Raw genomic sequence first — 6,152 nt, forward strand, 5'->3', positions numbered from 1 at the left:
AGATCCTACAACCAGGGCCAATCTTCTCCATCCACCAAGCACAAGATCAAGAAAAAAACAGGAAGATTTCTCCCGCTCAGTAAATCCCAGAGCACCATTGACACAATCTCCGCGTGAGTGGAATTTTCTCTTAGCTCCACTTGGGAAAACGTAACTGACACTCCGTATGAACGTCTCTTCTCCTGTGAAAAATGACATTTCACAAGGTATGCAGCAGATTCTTCTTGATCTTTGAATAGTTTTTAACTGAAGTGTGAAAATCCAGCCCCCAAATGCGAAGCTACAGAAGTTGCTGATGTACTGATCAAACAAAGTGCTGAAAGTATTAAGTGAGACTGGGCAGACAGACACACATCTCACACAATCTGTAACAGAAATCACTGGGTTTATTGCAGCAGATTCACCATCCCAGAGTGACTGACAGTCACATGGGCAGCTAAAGGATGAGGGCACCGACATTAAAATATGAATTTTGAATGTTAAATGAAAATGGGTTATTATGGTCTGAAGGAGTAACAGCTGAAAAGTGGAAGATGTAAATGATATTATTTGTGATTGAGCAGAATAAACTGGGAACTTGTGATTTTCGAGGTGGATCATCTTTGGCACATTGAAATGAGGTTGCAGGGGCTTTGGTGTGAAAAGGGAAAATAAGGATTTTAGATAAATAACAAGACAACCAAGTCAAGCCTGGCTAGCTCAGTTGGTAGAGCGTGAGACTCTTAATCTCAGCATCGTGGGTTCGAGCCCCACGCTGGGCGTCGTAGCTTCTTACTGCTTTGCTTTCTGTGATGAAGCATAGCTTTCCAACGTTATCAGTGAAACGAGCAGCTGCAGCTATGCTGAAAACATGACTGCACTTCTGCTGTGAAAATCCTGGTTTCCAGTTTTGCAGTGAAATTTGATTCCACTTCCCTGGAAATCGCAGAGATCGTTTTGGACATGCAGCCGCTTGTGTAATAAATGACAGGACTTGCAAAGGCACTAACGCAACTCCAACCCTGCACCAATAAGATTGTTCAAAGTCACAAACTGAGAATGGTCACGTCCTGGGCAGCTCCATGTTAAATGGAGCTGAAACAGAACGAACTAACTCTGGGGATACCACGGAAAACATCGATGACGTCTACTTGAACTCAATGGCTATCCTCCTCGCCCATTTTCTTGGCTGCTCGATAGCGCCCTGCTACAATATTAATTTCACACCAAATGCTGATAGTTCTTCAATCAAAACAAATACCAACAGAAAGCTTCGGTCCCTCTCCATTGTGGGTAAGAACCTGGTTGTCAGGTGCAAGGGGCTTTTGGTACTGTTGTATGTGGCGCAGACCTGGCCTATTCCCTGGACCTGCGCCACTGCGGTCACCCGGTCCATCTTCCACTTCATTTGGGGATCGAAAATGGACCGGGTCCGCAGGGACACCATGTACAAAGACCTGGAAAATGGGGGAAAGGATGTACCGAACGCCACCCTCGCCCTGATGGCTACCTTTGTGTGTGGCTGCATCAAGCTCTGGGTAAATCCTCAGTACGCAAACACCAAGTGTCATTACTTACTGAGGTTCTACCTGTCCCCGGTGTTGCGAAGGATGGGCCTGGCCTTGTTGCCGTGGAACGCTCCGAGTAATTGGACCGTCGCATACCACCTGTCCTTCGTGGAGAAGTTTATGAAAGGAGACACCTTTTGACCACAAGGCTGTCAGGTAGTGGTCAGCACGTAGTATCCTCGAGACCCTTCGGGAAAAGGAGAGGGTGGATCCCGTCGTGTGGTTCCCCTCGCAGACTCCCAAAATCGTTTGGCAGAATGCCTCATCCCCAGAACTTTCAAACAAGCACAAGGACATTACTTGGCTGGCAGTGAGAGGGGCTCTTCCAGTGAGATCCTTTATGCACACCTGGAATCTCTGCGCCACCCCACGCTGCCCTTGAGGCGGATGTTGGGGTGATGAGACTGTCAATCACCTCCTTCTCCCTGCTCTACGGGCTGTTCCTGGGACGCACACCTAGACCAAAATCAACTGCGCCTGGAGGACCATCAATGCGGTGAAAGATGCTCTTTGGTCTGCCCGCAACTTGCTGGTCTGCCAGCTGAAAGAACTGACCCCGACCGAGTGTTGCAGACTGGCCCACTCCAAGGTCCAGGACTACGTGCTGATAACGCGCTAAAGCTTGGGGCAGCCGCCGCCAAGGCGCGTTGGGGAAAGACCACCAAATGAAACCCCTCGTCCAGAATGGAAAAAAAGGGACCTATCTGGTAACTGGGCCCAGCTGGCGCCTTCCCCAACTGGTCAGGGGGCTAACGGGGACTCTGTGGGGAGACGACTGCCGGGGTATTTTCTTTGCCTTGTATTTTTTTCTTTGTTTTGTTTTTGCCTTTCGTTGGTGTCCGTACCCCCTGGGTAACCAGGAGCAGCTTGCATGACTGGGTCGGTGTATAAATGTTTTATTTTTTGTACTTTCTATGAATAAAGTATATTTTTTTCAAATAAAAACAAGTGATGAAACGTCTGAAAATGAACCTTACAGCTCAGTGAGCAAACTTGCATCCTCGATATTAGTTCTGGTGAAATGGAGTTTCGGTACAGTTTAGAAACAGCAAGGGACTGAAATTGACCGTGGTCCGTGTACATACACCCCAGTCAACTATCGTGGTAATTTTAGCAGAAGGCACTAAACAGGAAATTGAAGACACCAGGAGAAAGGGGGAGCTCTAATTATGATGAATGGCCATTGACTTCAAGAGTCAGGTGACTTCAGTCTGCATAAAGATTGGGCAAAGCGAATCAGTTATCATTCCATACAGGAGGAATTTCTGACGTACTTTTTAAATTCATTCACGGGATGAGGGCATCACTGGCTAGGCTAACATTTATTACCCATTCCTAAATGACCAGAGAGCAGGGAAGAGTCAAACGCATTGCTGTGGGTCTGGAGTTACATGTAAGCAAGGAAGGCAGTTCACTTCCCTTAACTGATAACGGTTCGTATTGAATTTAAATTCCGCCGTCTGCTGCAACGGGATTCAAACACAAGCTCCCAAAATACTATCTGGGTTTCTGGATTAAGTGTCCAATGATGACGACCTCAGGCCATTCTCTTCCCCAATGAAGTGTGTGCTGTGCGGGTTTCTGGATCAACACTTTGAGGAACCAACAAGCAAAACTGAAGTTTGAGGTGGGAAGACTGTGCTCATGCCCCCTCGGGGAAGTGAACCTCATTTTCACCCACAGAAGGAAAGAAACAAGGACGCCTTCCACCGAGAGTGCCAGAGGCTTTCGGAGAGAGCAATCCCCAGAAAGCAGAACTTTACTCACTTGGCTCTATTGTCCCATTCCAGACTCCAAAACTAGAACCTGTTTACAGCAACAAATGGAAGTATTTGACGGATGCCCTGGGTTTGTGCTCCTCCCCCATTGCTCACCTACAGTTTTCCTGCTTCACCTTGTACTTCCAGCCAAACATCACTGATGCCAGCTGCTTCCTGCCATTCCAAATGCTGCTCCTCAAGTGGAAGGACAAACAGCAATGTGGAAATTCACACATATTTCCGGCCTGTGGAGGAAATGATACTGTTATAATTTCAGATAATTTTTAAAGGGCTCTTTTTGACCTTTGAAGCAGGGTGTGTACAAACACTATCACAGGCTCGAACTCACAACCACTTGTTTCTGAGACCAGTGCTCTGACCACTGAGCTGTGGAGCCAGGCACAAGGCATGGAAAGAGGGTCTCATGTATTGGAAATAACAAAAGAATAGATAACTGGAGACTATTATATATCAAGACGTAACAAAACCGAAACAGAGCAGAGGGGCATCATGTGCAGAAGGTTGGGAGAATGCAAGGCCGAATCAGACAGTGTCCTGAGTGCCATAAACTGATCTTTCCTGCTGGTCCAGTGATTACGATTCAGTGCCTTCACTGTCGTAGCCTGTTCATGGTTATCATTTAAAGTAATAAATCTGAAATATTGACTGATCTTGAGAAGCAGAATTATGTCATTGATCAGTCAAAATCAATTCACTCCATGTTACAGTTCCACAGCAGCAATGCCAGCTGAAACTGCCTGGCGTGCAATCAGTTTAAAACAAGAATAGAGGGGAGGTCAGGAAAAGTGAAGGGCAATGGTAGTTTGTGAGAGTTGGCTGGAGGCCAAGTGGAGTCAGGTTCAATGTGGGTGCTGAAGACCAGTCTTCACTGTTACCCTGTTATACAGATCACATTGGATCAATCACACAAGGACCCTCCTTTGTGTGTTGTCCTTTGCACATCACAACTCGGGTCAGTGCCTTGAGGGGCTCGGATACTTTTAATTTGGCAACTAACTCAGGTCAGTTTTGCACAAACTAAGCTGTGTCGGGACACTATTTAAACGGACCACCACTCATTGCAATGACCCAGAACTATGCAGAAAGAGGAAGAACACCAATACAAAATCTTCGCTTTGAATGGATATCCCTGCAATTTCATCCGCAGGTGCTGACTAAACAGCAACACGAAGAGGACACATTATGCCCTAACACACTGGACACACTGCCATACATCAAGAACATATCAGAACTGACTGACAACTCCTATGAGCACTAGGAGTTACGGTAGCACACAAGCCCAAAGCCATGCTACGACAAACATTCTCAAGGATTAAAGACACCATACCCACGACATGCAGAACTGACATTGTTTACAAAATACCGCGCAACGATTACCACGAACATTATATCAGACAGACAGGAAGGAAACTAGCCATCAGTGTACATGAACATCAGCTGGCAGCAAAATGACATGACAAACTTTCCCTAATATCAGTACACCCGGATAATGAAGGCCATCAGTTTAACTGGGACAACATAACCATAGTAGTGCAAACCAAACACAGACACACATGGGAATTCCTAGAGGCATGGTTCTCAATCCATAATGCAGTCAGCAAACATATAGAATTGGACCCCATATGTTACCCATACAGAAGAGAATGCACAATGACAGAAGTCGCCGGAACGGACCAGGCAGTATAAATTCCAAGTGGAGGAGGACAACATCACTTCATCGGAAGTCTCACCCATGACGTTACTTCGCATGGTGACGAAAAGTCTAAATGAAAACAAGCTCACAACTTTACTTGTTAACTTTACTGTTTTATGTGTGGCTCAAAGTCAGTCTTTGTGATATTATACACACACTGTTCTACCTGCTTATCCCGCTGTACACAAGGTTTCCCAACAAAAGGCAGCTTTATGTGGAACATAAGCAGTTTCTCCTGACAATGGGCACCATTGCCATGAGCTGGGATATGAAATAGACTGTGAGCTGAAGTAGCCCCACACTCATGTTACTCATTTACCTTTCAATTTCAATTTTCAATTTCCAACACCCAGCGATCCATTCACTTCAGCTGCTGGGAACCTGACAAGAACAGCGTTGGGCAGACATTCCTCTTCGGGAGATTCTGTCAATTTGCAAGGGTAGAAAAGCTGTCAACTTTACTCGAGTGAGACAGGATACAATATTCCAATCCAAATTCCGACGCAGTATCAATGACACCACTGGCTCCACATGTCTTGCTGCAGCTTTCATCCCGTAGATTGTGATGTAATCAGGGATACTGGCAGAAAAACCATTTGCAAGGTGAATATCCAATAAAATAATCACCGTCACTGCTGCACTTCAATGTTCTCCCCTTTGTGAAGCAGTGAATGTCACTGGCAAACGAAACACATTAGCCCTCACATGCCTGCTTCACTATCACCTGTTTCTTTGCCACCTGTTTCTCTGCTGGAACTTGCCATTGTTTTATTCACAGTCATTGCAAAATTCTGCCTCACATATCTTTTTTTATTACATAATCTCCTCGCAACTTAAAAACATCCCCCAGTCTTGAAATCTCCCACCCTTGGGAAATGATGACCATAATTCATATTATCTACATGTCTCATTATTTTATGAACTTCTAACAGGCCGCCTCTCAACCTCTTAAGCACCAGCGAGAAAAGTCAAAGTCTATCCAACCTTTCTTTATAAATCAAACCTTCCATACCAGGCAATATCCTGGTAAACCTCTTCTTAACACTCGCCAGCTTCATAATATGCCTCCTGTAATTGTGCGACAGAAACCGCGCACTGTATTCCAGAAGAGGTCTCATCAACATCCTGTGC

At 45.6% G+C, this 6,152-nt stretch overlaps 1 non-coding gene across 1 annotated transcript; it reads left to right on the plus strand.

Annotated features, from left to right (window-relative positions):
• Positions 1-688: 688 nt before the first annotated feature.
• On the plus strand, positions 689-761 carry trnak-cuu (transfer RNA lysine (anticodon CUU)). Its single transcript has one exon. It is a non-coding gene; the product is annotated as a tRNA-Lys (tRNA).
• The last annotated feature ends 5,391 nt before the right edge of the window (positions 762-6,152 follow it).

This window comes from Stegostoma tigrinum, unplaced genomic scaffold (genome assembly GCF_030684315.1).
Source record: "Stegostoma tigrinum isolate sSteTig4 unplaced genomic scaffold, sSteTig4.hap1 scaffold_70, whole genome shotgun sequence".
Taxonomy (NCBI): Eukaryota; Metazoa; Chordata; class Chondrichthyes; order Orectolobiformes; family Stegostomatidae; genus Stegostoma; species Stegostoma tigrinum.